Source organism: Equus quagga, chromosome 10, assembly GCF_021613505.1.
Source record: "Equus quagga isolate Etosha38 chromosome 10, UCLA_HA_Equagga_1.0, whole genome shotgun sequence".
Taxonomy (NCBI): Eukaryota; Metazoa; Chordata; class Mammalia; order Perissodactyla; family Equidae; genus Equus; species Equus quagga.
This window is the reverse complement of record NC_060276.1, coordinates 108707423-108726232: the sequence shown is the minus strand read 5'-3', so window position 1 is coordinate 108726232 and position 18810 is coordinate 108707423. Positions and strand designations below refer to the sequence as shown.

The 18810-nt window shown below is 39.6% G+C and overlaps 1 protein-coding gene across 7 annotated transcripts in view; it reads left to right on the top strand.

Annotated features, from left to right (window-relative positions):
* The window catches only part of CDKL5 (cyclin dependent kinase like 5), a 178711-nt gene that overhangs the window by 86457 nt on the left and 73444 nt on the right, over positions 1–18810 (top strand). Inside the window, exon 1 of one of the 7 annotated variants that reach the window (XM_046673368.1) lies at positions 2847–2889. The exons of the other annotated variants lie outside the window; for them this stretch is intronic. The gene's annotated coding sequence lies outside the window, so the exon portion shown is untranslated. Of the gene's footprint in view, positions 1–2846; positions 2890–18810 lie in introns of those variants that run through there. 7 annotated transcript variants of the gene reach the window in all.

Genomic DNA, 18810 nt, shown 5'->3' with positions numbered 1-18810 from the left:
TAACATTTCATGTTAAACTGCTGTCATGTTCACCTTTATTGCATGCAATGTAGACCAAGTTCATCATATATTCTAAAGAGTATTCTTTATTCAATAAAGTTTTAAGACAGCAACCCACATGTCTGCCTTCTCTGAGAACTTCTGGCTGCACTGATCTTTCCCAGTCTTTTCCACTCTTCCTTGGCACATCTGAATCTAAGCAAAATACACTAGAATCAGGTTTTTAGAAATATAATTGCAGTGACTACGTTAAAAAGGTTTTAGTATCTTTAATCATATGTAGCAGGATCACAGGTGTCCTCACTACTTTCAGATGTGCAAAAAAATGTAGCTTCTTATTTTCTTTTAACTAATCCACTCTTCATCAGAAGCTTCCTCCCACGCTACAGGGCATTGGGGGATGGAGAAGATGGGGACAACTTAAACATTAAATCTGCCAATCCACAGGATCTTGCTTTGACAGTTAAACAGTCTCATTTGGAAAACCCAGTCTCTTGGTTCAACGAAGAGTCTTTCAGATTTTCTTCTCACAAGCCCTTTCATGAGGAATAATCTCCATTATTTACTAGTGGGATGTGTGTTTCTGTGGGGCGCTGCAAAGCTTCTGAAACTTTGGAATTAAATTGAACACCGCCACCCTCACTTCCTGTTTCACATTCATTTTCACGTATTGCTTCCTTGATTTTCTTTAAAGTTTTTGAGATAATTATTGATTCACATACAATTGTAAGAAATAATAGATTCCATCTATCCTTTAATCTCTCCCAGTAGGAACATCTTGCATAATTATAGTAGAATATCATAACCAGAAAACTGACATTAATATAATCCATCAACTTACTCAGATTTCACCTGTTTTGTGTGCGCTCATTTGTGTGTGTGGATTTGTGTGACCACCACAGTAAGGATGCAGAACAGTTTTATCAGAAGAATCCCTTGTGCTATCTTTTTACAGCCACAGCCACATCCCTCCCTTCCCCTCGCCCTAACCTCTTAGCAACCACTAATCTGCTCATCTCTATAATTTTGTCATTTCAAGAATGCTATTTAAATGGAATGATACAGCATGTAACCTTTTGAGATTGACTTTTTTTCACTCAGCAGAACTCCCTTGAGAGCCATCCAACTTTTTCTGTGAACCAGTAGTTTGTTCTTTTTTGTTACTGAGTAGTAGTCTATAGAATGGAGGTACCACAGTTTATTCGCCTGGTGGAGATTGTTTCCAGTTTTTGGCTATTACAAACACAGCTTCTACGAACATTCGTGTACAGGTTTTTTGTGAGCATAAGTTTTCATTTTCCTAGGATAAATGCCCAAGAGTCTAATTGCTGAGTTGTATGGTAAGTGTATAGTTTTTTTTTGTTTTTTGGTCTTTTTTGAGGAAGATTAGCCCTGAGCTAACATCTGCCGCCAATCTTCCTCTCTTTGCTGAGGAAGACTGGCCTGGAGCTGACATCCGTGCCCATCTTCCTTTACTTCATATGTGGGACACCTACCACAGCATGGCTTGCCAAGTGGTGCCATGTCCACACCCGGGATCCGAACCCGCGAACCCTGGGCCACCGACGCGGGCCGCCGAAGTGGAATGTGCGAATTTAACTGCTGAGCCACCGGGCCGCTCCTAAGGGATTTTTAAAATATATGCAGGCATACCTTGGAGATATTGTGGGTTTGGTTCTAGACCACTACAATGAAGCAAATATCACAATAAAGTGAATCACATGAACTTTTTGGTTTCCCAGTGCATGTGAAAGTTATATTTACACTATACTGTAGTCTGTCATGTGTGCAATTGCATTATGTCTAAGAAAACGATGTACATACCTTAATTTTAAAATGCTTTATTGCTAAAAACTACTAACTATCATCTGAGCCTTCAGCAAGTCATAATCTTTTTGCTGGTGGAGGGTCTTGTAAAAAATGCATTATCTGTGAAGTGTAATAAAATGATTATGCCTGTATTCTGGATTAAAAATTCTATGCCGGATATGTTTGAAAACATTTTCTCCCAGCTTGTAGCTTATCTTTTCATCACTTAATAACGTCTTTCACAGAGCAAATATTTTAATTTGATAACATCATTTTTCAATTTTTCCTTTTATGGATTGTATTTTCGGTGGTGACTCTAAGAACTCTTTGTCTAGTCCTAAAGATTTTCTCCTTTGTTTGCTTTTACAAGCTTTATTGATTTCTATTTTGCATTTAAGTCCATGATCTACTGTGAGTTAAGTTTTGTATAACTTGTGAGATCTAGGTTGCGGTTTTATTTGGCCTGTGATTATCCAGTTGCTCTAACACCGTTTGTTGAAAAGTCTGTCCTTCCTCCATTGAATTGCCTTTGCAGGCAACAATCAGTTGGGCATAATTGTGTGGTTCTATCTCTGGGTTCTCTGATCTATCCCATTGATCTATGTGTTTATCCTTCTGCTGGTATCATACTGTCTTAATTTCTGTCATGTAGCTCTGTAGTAAGTCTTTTGTTGTTAGTACTGTCAAGTCCATTCTGACTCCTGGTGACCCTGTATATAGAAGAGCAAACCCTGCCTGGTCTTTTTGTGCCATCCTCTTACCTTCTGGTGCTATATCAGCCAGTGCTCTGCTGCTCTTCACAGGGTTGTCATGGCCAATTTTTTCAGAAGTGAGTGGCCACGTCTGTCTTAGTCTGGAAGCTCCACTGAAGCCTGTCCACCATGGGTGACCCTGCTGGTATTTGAAATCCCAGTGTCATAGCTTTCAGCATCACAGTAACATGCAGCCACCACAGTATGACAACTGACTAATGGGTTTTGTGATTCCCTGACCAGGAAACAAACCTGGGCTGCAGTGTTGACAGTGCCGAATCTTAACCGCTGGACCACCAGGGCTGGCTATAGTAAGCCTTAATATCAGGTATAATGATTCCTCCCACTTTATTCTGCTTTTTCAAAATTTCTTTAGCTATTCCAGGCCATGTGCCTTTCCATTTCAATTTTAGAATAAACTTGCCTATGTCTGTAAAACACTTGCTGGGATTTTGGTAGGAATTGCATTAAATCTATATATCAATTTGGGGAGAATTGGCATCTTGTTGAATCTTCTAATACATGAGTACAATATGTTTCTCACTATGTAGATTTTATTCAATTTTTTTCATCAATGTTATAATTTTTAGGATAAAGATCCTATACATATTTCATTAGGTTTGTATCTGACTTTAATTTCTTTGGAGCAATTGTAAATGGTATTTTGTTTTTAATTTCTGTCTTCACATTTTTGTTGTTTGTATATAGAAATATTGATTTTTTATTAAGATTATGATAGTTAACAACTTTGTGAAATTACAGTTGTACATCATTACTAGTCACGTTGTAGGTACACCACTTCACCCCTAGTGCCCTCCCCCCACCCCCCCCTTTCCCCTGGTAACCACTGATCAGTTCTCTTTGTCTATATGTTAACTACCACCTATGAGTGGAGTCATACAGAGTTCATCTTTCTCTGTCTGGCTTATTTCACTCGACATAATACCCTCAAGGTCTATCCATGTTGTTGTGAATGGGACGACTTTGTCCTTTTTTATGGCTGAGTAGTATTCCATTGTATATATATATACCATATCTTCTTTATCCAATCATCACTTGCTGGGCACTTAGGTTGGTTCCATGACTTGGCTATTGTGAATAATGCTGCAATGAACATAGGAGTGCATGGGACTTTTGGAATTGCTGATTTCAGGTTCTTAGGATAGATACCCAGTAGTGGGATGGCTGGGTCATAAGGTGAAATATGATTGATTTTTGTGTGTTGATCATCTTGTATCCTACAACCTATCTAAACTCACTAGTTCTAGGAGCTTTTTTGTTGATTCCTTGGGATTTTCTATGTAGACGATCATGTCATCAGTAAATAGTGTCAGTTTTATTCCTTCATTTACAATCTGTATGCTTTTTATTTCTTTTTTTTGGCTTATTACTCTAATTAGAACTTCTAATACTGTGTTAAGTAACAGTGATGAAAGCAGACATTCTTGTCTTGTTCCTAATCTTACAGAAAAAACATTAAGTCTTTCACCATTAAATGTCATGTTAGCTGTAGGGTTTTGTGGATGATATTTATCAAGTTGAAATTATCTTCTATTCCTAGTTTGCCAGAGAGTTTTTTTAATCATGAATGGGTGTTGGATTTTGTCAAATTCTTTTATTGCCTCAGTTGATATGATCATATGATTTTCCTTCTATACCCTGTTGATAATGATTTTCAAATGTTGAATCAGCTTTGCATATCTGGAATAAATCCAACTTGGTCATGGCATATATAGTTCTTATTATACATCACTGGATTTGATTTACTAATATTTTGTTGAGGATTTTTCTGCCTGAGTTCATGAGAGATATTGGTCTATAGTTTCTGGTCTGTTATTTCCTTCCTTCTTTCTTTGGGTTTATTTTCCCTGTCTAGTATTGAGGTAAGAATTTAGATTATTGATTTGAGACCTTTCCTCTTTTCTAATGTATACATTTAGTGCTATCAATTTCTTTCTTAGTACTGCTTTAGCTGCATCCCACATAATTTGGTATATTTTCATTAAGTTCTATAAAATTAAAATTTTCTTTGAGACTTCCTCTTTCTATGTTGGTTGCTTTGAAATCTTTGTCAGATAATTCTGACATCCCTGTGTTAGCATCTCTTGATAGTCTTTTCTCATTCATGTTGAGGTTTTCCTGGTTCTTAGTATAAGTGATTTCCTATTGAATCCTGGACATTTTGGATGTTATGTCATTAGACTCTGGATCTTAGTTAATCTTCTGTTTTATCTGGCCTCCTTTGGCACTGCTCTGGCAAAGGGGGGGAGGGGTGCCAGATGGGGATGGTGGTTCAGTTTCCTCACTCTGCCTCCATTGACACCTACTGGGGGGCAGGGGGTGTTTCTTGTTACTGGTGTGGGTGGGAGTTCGGCTCCCCACTAGGCCTCTGCTGGCCACCCTGGCTAGGAGGGGCAGGTATGCCTTGTTACTGCTCCCCACATGGCCTCCGCTGACACTACCCTGGCAGGGGGCAAGACATGCTCCCCACTCTGCCTTTGCTAGTGTGAATGGAGCCACAATTTTCACTGTTTCATTTGGCTGGAGTAGAGTGGTATTGTCTAAAAGTTTTCCATCTTACTAGGCTTCTCCTTTCCTGGTCCTTTAGCTTGAGAGAAGCAGGCTTTTGTTGGGGCTATTTTTTTCTCTGTGTCCATGGGCATTTCTGGGTTGCTTGTTGAAGTGGTTTTATTAGGGTTGCTTTAAAATCCTCGTCAGATAATTTCAACATCTGATTCATCTTGATGTTGATGTCTCTTGTGTTTTCTCATTCAAGTTGTGACTTTCATGGTCCTTGGTATGACGAGTGAGTTTTGATTGCATCCTGGTCATTTTAGATATTACAAGACTGTGGATCCTTAATCTTTTTTCTTTAGCAGGCAGCTTCCCTGTTGAGGGATAGAATGAGGGCCAGGGATGTGTCTCTGTTCACCTTCCCCATGGTCATTTTGGGTATTACAAGACTCTGGATCCTTGATCTTTTTTGTTTAGCAGGCAGCCTCCCTGTTGAGGCATAGAATGAGGGCTGGCGGTGTGTGGCTGTTCAGCTTCCCACTTGGCCCCCTGATACAACCTCTGCAGAAGTGTTGCTCTTACTCCCACTGCCTCCTTGCAGACTGGTGAGGTAGATCATCAGGTCCTCGCTTGGCCCTGCTAACACCTTCCCAGCAAAAGTGGACCCCTGATTCATACTGCCTTATTGCCTCTGGTCCATCCTGCAGACACTACCCTGGCAGGGGACTTGGGGGAGATGGAAGATCAGCTCCTAACTGGACCCGCCAACACCACAAGGTGGGGAATGGGAGTGCTGCCTGCTTCTGCCAGGCAGGGGATGGAAGATTAGCTCCCCACTCAGCCCTGCCTATAGGGACAGCACCAGGCCAGTGAGCTGGAGCAGTGCTGCCTGCTTTTTAGGAGTGTATGTGAGTGAGTGAGTGAGTGAGTGTGTGTGTGTGTGTGTGTGTGTGTGTGTGTGTAAGAGTGTCTACCTGATTAGCCCCACTGAAACCTCAGTGGGAAGGTGGTGCAGTTTTCCCATTGATGTTTGCCTAGAGTAGGGTGAATATTGCCCCAAAGATTTTCTGTTCTTAGCCCATCCTTTTCCTGGTCTTTTGGCTGTGGGAGCAGGCTTTTCTTGGCACTTTTTTATATTTGCCTCTTGTGGGTTCCAGGTTGGAGGCTTCTGCAGCACCCTGTCAGGGAAACATGGAAAACAATGAGGAAACCCACAGAACGCGCTGCCGTGGTGTTCCTCAAGTCCCGAAGTCCCGAGGCAGTCGTCCTCCTCCTTTCCACTTTGTCTTCCTGTGCTTGTTTGTGTGTTATGTACGGGGATTTTTAGTTTTAAGAAGAATCTGGGAGGAATGGGGCTACTCCATCTTTACCTAAACTAGAAGTCTCCATGTGTGTGAAAATTCTATAAACACTGCTTTATATGATAATAACATCAGTCCATTCTTCAAATATACCGTGTATCAGGCACTGTGATTGACCTCGGGGACTATAGATAGGACTGAGACATAGTCCTTACCTTCAGACACCTCACAGTTTTGTAGAGTTCAAGGAACTGTGAAATAGGTTTCAGTTTGCCCCATGACACTCAGGTAGAAAACAGAATTCTTTATTTTAGAGAGAAAACTAAATCTAGCTCCACACCACCAAGCTTGTGATATTAGTGGAGCTCTTTTGCCTCTCATTGACTGATAAGCCTCCTTTGGTGTATAGGTACCAGGCAAATGGGGAAGGGGCCTAGTCCCTCAGTACCTTGTTATTACCATGGTTACCATTGTTACCTGAGTTACCATTTTTTGCCAGGGGCTGCTGTCCAGTGGGCATTGTGTCTCAGACCTCACCTCTCCAGGCTGTGGTGCTTCGTGATCAGACTGGAGGAATCTCTCCAAGTACCACCACTGTCCGACAAGTCCCGGACAGCCCTCTGCTTCATGCAGAACCCAGAGCCCTGTGATCCTCCCAGTCCCGGAGGAACGTCAGCTCTCTCTGAGGTTAACCTGTTGGATGGGAAGTTCAGCTCTACTGCCTTTGTGAGTCTGGACTTTATAACAGTAAGTCCTGTTAGTTCTCTCCAGGGGCAGGAGGAGCCGTCAGGGACAAACTTCATGCTCTCTGAGTTCCTTTGGAAACTTGCTTTGGTGATTTGGGAATGCCCCAAAGTAGGGCATTTTGAACTTTCTCCCTGATGATGGTAATAACATTTAGCTCATGTGTTGTTCTGAGCATTTTACTTGTATCCTCTCATTCAGTCCTAATAGCAACCTGAGGAATAAGTGGTATTGTTAAACCTAATTTTCAAAAAAGGTAATTGAGGCACTGAGAAGTTAAGTATCTTGCCTAAGGTCACTGAGCTGGTAGGTGATAGAGCCAGGATTCAAATCCAGGCAATTTGCTTCTAGATCTGAAGTTCTTGCCCTTCTTCTGGGTGTGTAACAACCTTTGAGTTTTGCTTTGCTTTGTTATTATTTGTTTGAAGTCAAGATTGTGTCTGAAAGAAGTGCTTCTGGGCTTCTAAAAGGTATCACAAAATTAGATGTAATTAAAGAGTGTTTCTAGTTACAAACACTTTTTGTTTTCTTTCTTATGAAACCACATAGATAGATCTGGCAACAGGAGTATGAAAAATAACTCAACCAGTACATATCTTATGTTTTAAACTATTTGGGGTATCATCCTCTAATGAGATTTTTTGATTTGTTTCTGAAAGTAAGAAATAATGATTTTATTAGAAATTTCTCCTTTTTTGTTTATTTAGAAAATTTAACCAGATTATTTTTCATTATACACATCTATTATATATCAGATTTTTCTTATACACTTGCGATATTTTCTATTGCTTTAGGTGCCTTTTTGTTCAAATGCAGGTAGTAGAATAACTTAGAAGGACATGATTCACAAGTCTTTATATAAATATTATCTGTGCCATTAGACTGAAATTCTCCTTTAGGGGCTTATTGTAAAGCAGTTATAGTGTAGCCATGTTCCTCTGTTCAGAAAAGATTCAAACTGCCCTTTCTCTTGCTTTTTCAGTGAAAATGTTTAAATTTTTCCATTCACTTAAAATGTGGAATGAAGTTTCATTTACATACATATTTGATGTACTTGGTAGTATAATCTAACAGTTTGTTCTATTCCTTATAAACATAGACTATTAAATATAAAATTTCTGCCATGTTTTGTTAGAGAATAATGTATAATTTCTCCTAAAGTCATCCATTGATTTGCATTTTTTTCATACCATTGACTCTTAAATTGCTGCAGGCACATGCCCACTATGTGATTTATCTGAATCACTATGTGATTATCTGAAGCGGATATCTTTTTCAAATTTATAATTGATTTATCATCCATGCTGTTTGAATGCATTCTTTGTTGGTATATAAAGAATCTTTGTTAGTTCTAGCTCAAGATAAACCACAGGAGTGAGCTTTAAAACTTAAAATTAATTCATTAAGCAGACATTTGTTAAGGCATCTGCTGTAGCAAGTGTTACTGGATGTTTGGCTGAAGGACAAGAAGGACATGATTAGTGATTGTAGAAAGCCCACATTCTAGAAGGAAAAGTCACGTGACAGCATAGTGATTGGGATGTGGTCTCTGCCCTTGAGGAGTTCACAGGCTGTCAGAGAATGAAAATGTCAAAAAAACAGCTCATTCATTTTCAAAACTCAGGTGATTGGTCTTTTTAGCAAAATAGTATTTCATTCTTTATTTTCTGTGATGTTTTTAGTTACAGTAAAATTTACATATCTCATTTCTGTCTTGTGTATCCATTGCCTCCTTTCTTCTTGGTCCCTGAAATATCCTTAAGAGGTTCTTAGGGCAGCTAAACTGCCTAACTCATCCATCCCACTCCTTTGAACTGCCTTTCTTTCCTTTGTTTTTTTGCTGAGGAAGATTTGCCCTGAGCTAAAATCTGCTGCCATTCTTCCTCTTTTTGTATATGAGCCACTACCACAGCATGGCCACAGCATGACAGGGGAGTGTTGTAGGTCCATGCCCGGGAACCGAACCCAGACTGCTGAAGCAGAGTGTGTCAAACTTAACCATTAGGCCACCAGGGCTGGCCCAGGAGTGCCTTTCTGCTAGGTCTTAAGGGCCCAGAGTTGCGTGAAGTGCCTATGCTCGTAGATCTTAATTATGGTCTAGGGTGAGAAGGGCAGCCAAATGGCAAATCACAGATTCCAGTGCAGTTGTGGTTGGAGGTATGGCTAGGGTGCTAGGGACCACAAAAGAGGAACACAGAAAACAGGCTGGGGGATCCTGCAGTGCTTCCTGAAGGAGAGTTTTGAAGGAGAAAAAAGAATTCACTAGAAGTAGCAGGGTTGGCTTCCTGTCATTTAAGTAACAGCTGAAAGCATCACCTCCTTCAGTACTCCCTCACCCAAATAAATACTCTGTTGAAATTGCCCTGTTTTGCTTTCGTTATAGCAGTTACCATTATCTTCTTATCTGTTAGTTGTTTACTTATGGAAGCATCGGAAAGCCTCTAGGCCGCATGATAGATAATACGTCTTTCTTTTCCCCAGTCTGGTGATTGACAGCAGAGTATTTTGAAATATCTATTATGTACAAAACTGCTGACCTCACTGAGACCTTTGGAGAATGTTGCTAGAAGAGGATTTCAACTACAATGCTTCAGTGGTATCTTGATGTCAAGGAACCAGACACAAGAATTTTGTTAGGTTTATAGTGTTTCTTGGCTAATTCTCTTGAGACATTGGATGCTTGAGACTTAACATTCCACAGTTGTTTCAAAGGCACGACCACTTTGGGGATTTTTTTCTCTTCCTCCTCCACCTCTTTTTTGCTTTAGCACTCAAGGTGGCATATATGAGGTCGACCAGCTTCCCTGTGTGATGGTGGTAAACGGTTCCTCTTCCGTGCCTGTGTAACAATATGTACAGTTTGCTTCCACGGACATTTTATTACATACCTAGCATATGTGAGATGAAGTGCTGGGTATTTGGATATAAAGATAAAGCAGACTTAGCTCTTTCAAAAATATCACAGGCTGCTGATTTATGTTGGATACTCACCTCTTTTTATGGTAAGAGAAAGTGAATCTGGTGTTTTCTAGTTTTCTCCATAAGCCATAAGATAAGATATAACAAATTTTCACTAAATTAACCAGTTACTTTGAAAATAAGTTTTTAAGAAAAGAGAAGAAAAAAATTGTTGCTATGTATGTTGAATGTATTTTTCAGTTTTATACGTGGATATAGTTATGGCAAAAAGCAGTGACTTGGAACTTTTTTCAGAATTTGCTTGTACCATTCTGTTTTCTTGTCTGCTTCTGCGTGAGCATGCCTGTCAGAAAGCATGCTCACGGGGTCCCTGGAGGTAATCCAGTGCAGTCATTTGAATAGAGAGCTTCTAAGTTTCTCCTGCTGTACTTATCGGTCTGTCACATCTTGGCAGTATTATAGTAATCCTGTACCTGAGGACCTCATGCCTTAGTAGCCTAAAGATATTAGACAAAACATAATTTCTGTTGCTTTTGAACTTTGAAGTTTCCTTAAACATATCTCTGTCCTAAAACCCAGGCATATTTCTCATGAATTGGAAAAAACGAAACCCTGGTGTGTTGGCTTTCTTTACCAGATTTCAGTACTCTCATTGTCTTATTTTATAGGAAAATGTAAAATTGGGGCAAAGTATTTGTCAAAAGTCAAGAATTATAGGTTTTGTATTTTATATATGCACATGCGTAGTTCATCAGCTTATTGATGAATAAAAGCAAAATAGAATCAGATATTCTTAAGTCGTGATTTTATAACCATTTTAGCTATACCGTCTCTAACTTCAGCAAAAGGTAGGAGTGTATGTTCATGGGTCTGGTTTTTGTTAGGGCTCCCAGGAAGAAGTGAGCAACTGGCCTCTACAGTAGCTCTGCTAGTGTTAGCTTTCTGTACATTGTTTACTTACCAGTGTCTGCAAAACTTAAGTATGCTGACTTTGATGGTATCTACATAATTTACTGGAAAAATTGGCCTTGAGAAAGTTAGGCACAGTCTGTTCTTCCTTCAATAAAGGAATCTGTAGCAAGCTGTCTATCACTAGTTCAACAGAACAATAGATTTTTGTCTTCATTTGGACCATGTATTTTTTTTTTTTTAATTTTAAAGATTTTATTTTTTTCCTTTTTTTCCCCAAAGCCCCCCGGTACATAGTTGTATATTCTTCGTTGTGGGTCCTTCTAGTTGTGGCATGTGGGACGCTGCCTCAGTGTGATTTGATGAGCAGTGCCATGTCTGCGCCCAGGATTCGAACCAACAAAACACTGGTCCGCCTTCAGCGGAGTGTGCGAACTTAACCACTCGGCCACGGGGCCAGCCCCTGGACCATGTATTTTTATGTTGATCATCAGCCTAGTTTAATTTCAAACCTTTCTTTGTTCTTTTCTTCTATCATTATACCTGCATCTTTATACATTTAACAGGAGTAATATTTCTGGAATACCTGGTGATGTATCTTTGGTCAATAAATTGGTTTTTCTCTCCTGACTATTTTCTTCTATCATGGTTCCAGGTATGAGAGTAGGATGAATGCCACTTTGTAGGGGAAATTCCTTTGAGACTTAAAGTAGAAATGAAAGATAGCCCTTCCAGGTGTTAAAGGAATGTGGGCAGAAGAGACAGAGTCAGGGCAGGCAAGTCTTGATATGCCCTTCCCCCCACCCCCACTGCCTCAGGGAACTGAAATTCTGGGTTTAGGGGGACAGTAGGTTGAGGATAAAGCCAAAAGTGAAGGAAACTTATGCCCCACTTCCCTCTTGGACTTCAGGGAAGAAACTGCCTTGCAAGGTTGCCTTGTCACAATGGAAGCAGTGACAGCAGAGATGATATGGTTAGGTTGAGAGAGGATTCCTGGGCCTCCTTCAGTTTGTGAGTGGATTCTAAGGAATCCCAAAGTTACTGCACACCCCAGGTAGCTGGGTTGAGAGCCAGTAAACCTGTCAGTGGGGATGCTGTGTTGAGGGGCAGGCTGATACCAATACTATACAGTCATGCATAGCTTAAGGACAGCGATACATTCTGAGAAATGTGTCATTAGGTGATTTCGTCGTCCTGCAAACATCATAGAGTGTACTTACACAAACCTAGATGGTATAGTCTACTACACACCTAGGCAATATGGTACTAATCTTATGGGACCACCATTGTATATGCTATCTATCATTGATCAAAACGTCGTTATGACTCTAGTTGGTGGCCAGGTCATGGGTATAAATGAGATTGCAGAGTCTAGATGTCTTCAGCATCAACTAAAGCTGAGAAGGAGCCAAACAACCAGGCCAGACCCCTGGGCTCTAAGCCAAGAGCACATACCTGAGTTCACAGCACCCATGGGATCCAACAGCCACATCGGCTAGTGTCCGGGGTCCAGGCCTATAAGGAATCTTGTCTTGGAGACCAGAGAGCTCTAGGGGACAGCACAAAGACCTATGTGTGTTTATCTGAGAGCCCTTCCCTTACCACAATGAAATTATATAACCCACCCACATCCATACACCCAGCTGCCATCTTGATAGAGGCAGCGAGAAAATCTGAGGGGAAAATGGCGTTTATCTGAAAGAGACTCTAAACCAGAAAGGACTGAGCTACCATAAAATGCAAGTTAAAGTCAACGTCAGAGCTTGAAAAGCAAGGTTAAATCAGTTATGAAAAATTAAAGAGGTACATTTTCTTGGCACATCTTAGATTTAGAGGATATATTTAAATTTTGTACTGTTTGTTCACTGTTGAGCGCAGCTTAAGTCCAATGGTTGTCTGATTGAGGTTGTAGATTGCCTGCATTTGGCATGCCTAATTAATGCTATCTTTGTCTCAATTACTTGATCACTAGAAGTGGAATTTTCATTTTCTCCTTATCTATCCATTGTTATAAAATAAGGACAAAATAAAATTATAACAGTTGCACAATAACTAAAGTACAGACATGATGGTTAATATTACTAAACTGAAATACTCTCGGGCAGACATTGTTACCAGGTACTCTTTGAAATTTCCATTCATTTGTTGACATCCCATAGTCTGAATTTGGTGTAAACAAGGTAGTTTGAGAGTGTCTGTATATAATGTCTGAAAGTGTAGGTTATATGAAAATCAAGTATATTTTGAATTTTGTATGCTCGGTAAATACAGAGCTAAATTGTTTTTTGAAAGTTCACCTGTCTCCCTTTCTATTAAAAACAGTTGCTATATGCTCTGCCAGAGGGGTTAGTGAAAATTCTTCTTTGGATGCTTTATTTTCATCTTCTTCTTCTTTTTTCTTTTTTGGTGAGGAGGATTGGCCCTGAGCTAACATCTGTGCCAATCTTCCTCCATTTTGTATGTGGGATGCTGCCACAGCATAGCTTGTTGAGTGGTATGTAGGTCCACACAAGGGATCAAACCCATGAACCCCGGGCTGCTGAAGCAGAGTGCACAAACTTAACCACTACGCCACCAGGCCACCCCCCATTTTCATCTTGATAACTACATTTTATTTTGTGAACATTTTATTAATTACCTAATCTCTAATATTAACATAGGGCAGTAAATTTATATTAGTCTATAACTATGAGGTGAATGATTTTTAAGTGATTCATTATAAATCAACTTTATTGAGTTATAATTTACATACAAAAGCATACCACCTTATATGCAGTAAGATGTACCCATTTTAAGTGTACAGGTCTGTATGAATTAGTTTCCTTAGTTCATCATGGTTACGCCCTCTGACATCATCAGCCAGCATCCCTTCAGGTTGATGCTGATCCACTAACAGTTATACTGAGCCATGTTAGAAATACTTACAAAGGCTTTCTGGGTATGTGGGTTTGTTGCATTTATAAACTAAATGGTCCTAGACTTTGATGTTTTTTATTCTTATATTTGTGGCATTCAAATGTCAGCAATCTAGGTGGCCCCAAGTCTCATGGCCTTACTGGATATATTCACTTTTAATGTTCAATTAAAAATCATTCTAGACTTTACTGCATGAATTCAGTGGCCTTCTTAAGAATGTGGCTTACATTTTCAAGAGGGCCTCTCCCTTTGATTTTCTCTCCCCACCAAACTCATGTTCTAACGTCTTACCTCTAGAGGCTCTCCCCTTCTTTCTTTTCCCCATCAGCCCAAGTTTTCCTCCTTTTCCTTCATTTCCCAAAGCGCCACTAAAATAAAATGACTGAATGTTTGTAGCACGTTTGCCCTCAGGTTTTGGTGACCATGTTACTATACAGCACTGTAAGCAAGTTCCCAGGTCTGTGACTGTTTCTGTCGCTGGGAATGTCTCACACCGCAGAACTGTTAGATGTTAGTAGTTATGTGACATCTCTGTTTTCATGTTACTTTTTGCCAGGCTAGAGGAAATCTTATTACTTTTGTCACAGAATGGAATAGAGGTGACGATGAAAGAGAACAATCCTTATTTTATTGTTGTAGGTGGAGAAATCAATAATAATTTTTAATTTGGTAAGCCTTCTGATGTAATTTGATAAATATTGGCAACCTAGTAACTGCAGCCATTTTATAGCAATGCTGTGGAAGAAAGGTTTGACAGAAAGAAAGCAATATTGGTTCTGCAGTGCATTTTTAAGATCTGCAGGAGGCCAGAGTAGCCAAGTAGCAAAAGAGGTTTTTAATCAAGACAGTATGTACAATTCCTTCTGAACTTTAAGAGCTTCGTCAAATTCCTGCCTACTAAAGGACTTATGGGGAGGGCCAGATGAAATTTTGAAGGATCTTATCTTCCTTTTCTTTATTTTTTGAAACTTTTTAAAGAGAGAAAGAAGCAAATGTCTCTCAATATTTCTCCTAGGGATATACTGTCCTTAAAGAAACGTAAATGTGTATATTTGTATTCCATGTTCTTGTTTTTCTTTTTTAATTCCTTGTATACCAAAGAACGTCCTTTTTCTTTTTAAAATTATGGTAGGGAAAGCTGTTTCTCTGTGGCGCTGTAGTGGAGCTGGTAAATGATGTCCGCAGAGAAGGCTGAGCTGGCCCGGCCAGCAGGGCAGACGTGTTGAATTGGCGATGCAGTGCAGTGAGACATTTGCGTGGATCTGCCTCTCTCTTGCTCAGCACACTTTTGGACCAGTCGTACATTTCTTTCTCACCCACATGCTTGCAGTCCAGTGTGGAGAATCAGACTTTTATCAGATGGTCATATAAATGTGTGAAGATGCCACTTTAATAAAAGTTATGAAGGAGAGGTGTTGTCTAAGAGAACATATGAGGCTTCAGACCTAGTCCCGGGGCTGTGGGAAGGCTTCCCTGAAGAAGTAAGGATTGAGCCAAGGCCTGAGGGGTAATGTAAGGCTGAGTGGGGCAAGAGAGGGCAAAGCTTTTAGCAGAGAAGGGAACAGGCCGTTTAGCAGGAGAGGTCGTAGTGAGAATGACGGGGGCTCATCAAGCAAGAGAGACCTAGGGAGAGGAGGCTAGAGAGCATCCCAGTGGTCCCTGGATGAGCCTTGTTGGCCATGTGAGGGGCTTTGACATAGTCCCTAGGGCCGAAGAGTTTGGAGAGAATTTTAAGGGAAATGGTGGGGCGTTGAAATCAGATTTCCTTTTCCAAATGAAGAGCCTGGTTGCTGAGTGGCGGACATGTTAGAAGGCTTAGGAGGCTAGGCGGTACTCCAGGTGGGAATGCCAGGGACTCGAACTGGGATAGTAGTGCTCAGGTAGAGAAGAACTGTGGACCGATTTGAAAAAGATTTAGGAGGCAAAAATCAACAGCACTTGGTGGTAGACTGGATGGATTTGGGGGTGCAGAGAAGGGAGATGTCAAGAGTGATCCTAAATTTCTGGCTAGCATTGACTGAGATATGGGGACAGGGGACAGGACGAGATTCAGAGGGGGAAGATGAGGGAATGGTTAGGCATTCTGTCCAAGTATTTTATACCCATTTATTCTCATTTTACATCTCAATAAAGATTTGTGGAGGGCAGATCCAGCCCAGAGGGCGTAGAAGGTGTTTGATATTTTAATGGAAATAAATGAAAAAATAGATTTTGTTACATAGAAATTTTATTACTGACTTGGCTTGAAGGCAGTTGTTTTCTATGACTCTTACTTTGTAAGATCTCATTTCCCACATCTGCCTTTTTTGTCTGCATGCTATCTCATGTTCTTGATTATGTATTAATATTTTCATAAGACTATCTTCTTTTTAGAGGCCGAGCATGAAGTAAATTCATTATGAGTTTTCCTTGTAATACTTTTCAAAATTTAAGGGTTTTCTCAAAGTACTCTTAGCATACAAATTATGAACAGTTTAGAGTTTACCCCAATATTTCCTGTGACAATATCCCTATAATGTGAACCTTTGTAGCAGTTTTGCTAGCTATTGGTGTAGATTTTGTGTGACTCTGCTAAATTGTTTTTGGCCAAGTGAAAAACATCACTGAATTTTTAACAAAAGAAAGTCAATAGTGTTTTTTATGTATCTTTTAGTATATTTCACTACACACTGTTTTAATGGAGCCTTATTACACAAGTTATTGTAAAAGTAATCCTTGTTATGAAAATAAGATGAGTGTAGATATTTTAGTGCCATGATTAATAGCTATATTAATTTTTGGAGAATTAATCTTTTAATCATCTAATTTTCAACTAAAATTTCTTTTCATGGTATATTAGTCTTTTCTAAAGCTTTACTGTATCTCCTCAACAAGTGGTGAGTCTCTCTTGTAAAGGGGAGTGTTTACAGTGGAATACCACGAAACAGTTAAAATGAATAAACTAGAGCAGCATTTCTCAATGTCAGCACTTTTGACATTTAGGGACAGGTAACTCCGTGTTGTGGGGCTGTCCTGTGCACTGTAGGATACTCAGCAGCATCCCTGGCCTTCAGCCCCTAGATACCAGGAGCCTCTACCCATTGTAACAACCAAAAGCGTCTTCAGGCATAGCCAGATGTCTCCTGGGGGCCACAATCATCCCCACTTGAGTACCACTGGACTAGATTTATGTTTAAATCTCAGATACACAATGTTGTGCTTAAAAAAAAAAGCTGTTGCAAAAGCTGTGTACAATATCATGCCAGTTATATGATTTTCAATGTACAAAACAGTAAAATTACTAATGGATAAATTCATTTGTAGTAATAAAAATGTGCATGGGAATGGTACATACCAACTTCAGGATGGAAATTACCTCTGGAGAGAGAAGGAATGAGAATGAACAAAGGTATATTTATGACATTTTATATTTCAGAGAGAGAGATCAGAAGCAAATAAACCAACATATTATCAACTTAAATCTGAAAGTGGTGTATATTTTTTCTGTATATTTTACATGATCAATCTGTTTTGAACTCCTGTGGCATATCATATAGCATTTGTTGTACTTTTTAACTTGTAAATTTTAACTTACTGTCATGCATTATTACATACCAGGGTGTAAGCTTCTGTGTATATGAGATGCTTCATTTACTCACTCATGTCAAACTTAGGATGTCACATAAAACCTCATGTAAAGCAGAGCCCCAATAAATGGTTCTTAGCTGACTGACTAGAATGCTCCCTTTCTTTGCTCTAGATTGCTTCCTTCCTGATTCGGTCTGAAGTACTCAAATTCAGTAGTGAATCTAACTTTTAGTACTGGCAAACTACGGTAGTTTATAAGTGATAAATAATACAAGTCAAGTAAAGATCTTTAAGGGATTTCTTGGAAAACAGTCTAGTTTTTATCATTGCATATCCTTGATAATGTTTTGTATTTCTATGGTCCTTGGCAAACACACATTAGCTTCATTGTATCTACCTACCATGGAATGTATCCCGTGCTTGAATTTACTCCCATTTTATAATTTTGCTCATAATGTAAAAATAACTTAAATAATTTGTCTAAGTTGTTTTAGAAGGTTTCCATGAAATAAAAGTCAGAATAAAGATAAAGATGGAAAGAATGAAATATTTGTATATACTTTTAGGTGTAAATATTATAACAGACGTTGTTAGAAAACTCTGAAAACGTTGGTTGGTAATAACATATATTTTTGAGAAAACACAAAAGAGAAATAATGATGTCTTTCCAGTGTGTGAATGTTTTTAAGAATGTATGTTTTTCAATAACAAAATTTATATATGTGGCTTGCAAGGACAGTATAGCTTGGCCATGGATGAGAAATGACCTCCAGAATCAGTCTTCCTGGATTCTTTTAAAGATCAGCCCTAAGCTAACATCTGTTGCCAATCTTTTTTTTTTCTCCTTCCTCTCCCCAAAGCCGCCAGTACACAGTTGTGTATTCTAGTTGTAGGTCCTTCGGGTTGTGCTATGTAGGATGCCACCTCAGTATGGCTTGATGAGTGGTGCCATGTCACGCCCAGGATCCGAACCGGCGAAACCCTGGGCCACCAAAGCGGAGTGCACGAACTTAACCACTCAGCCATGGGGCAGGCCCCAAGTCTTCCTGGATTTAAAATCTTAGCTCTGTTACTTAGCTGTATGATCTTGGGGCAGATTATGAAACCTCATTGAAACTCAGAATGTCCTTATCTGTAAAATGAGCATGATGATAAGATCCTCTTCAGAGTATTGATTTGAAGATTAAATGAGATAAGACATGGGAAGCACTTAGCACAGGGCCTGGCATGGAAGTACTTAAAAATAATAACCTAGAGCAAAGCTTACTTTTTCAGATACCGTATCGGTCTATAAGGTGATAGTGTCTGTGTTCCTAGAGTTTTGCTGCTGCTGAAGGAGCATGTCAGTGTATGAAAGCACTTAGACAGTTGGGATATTT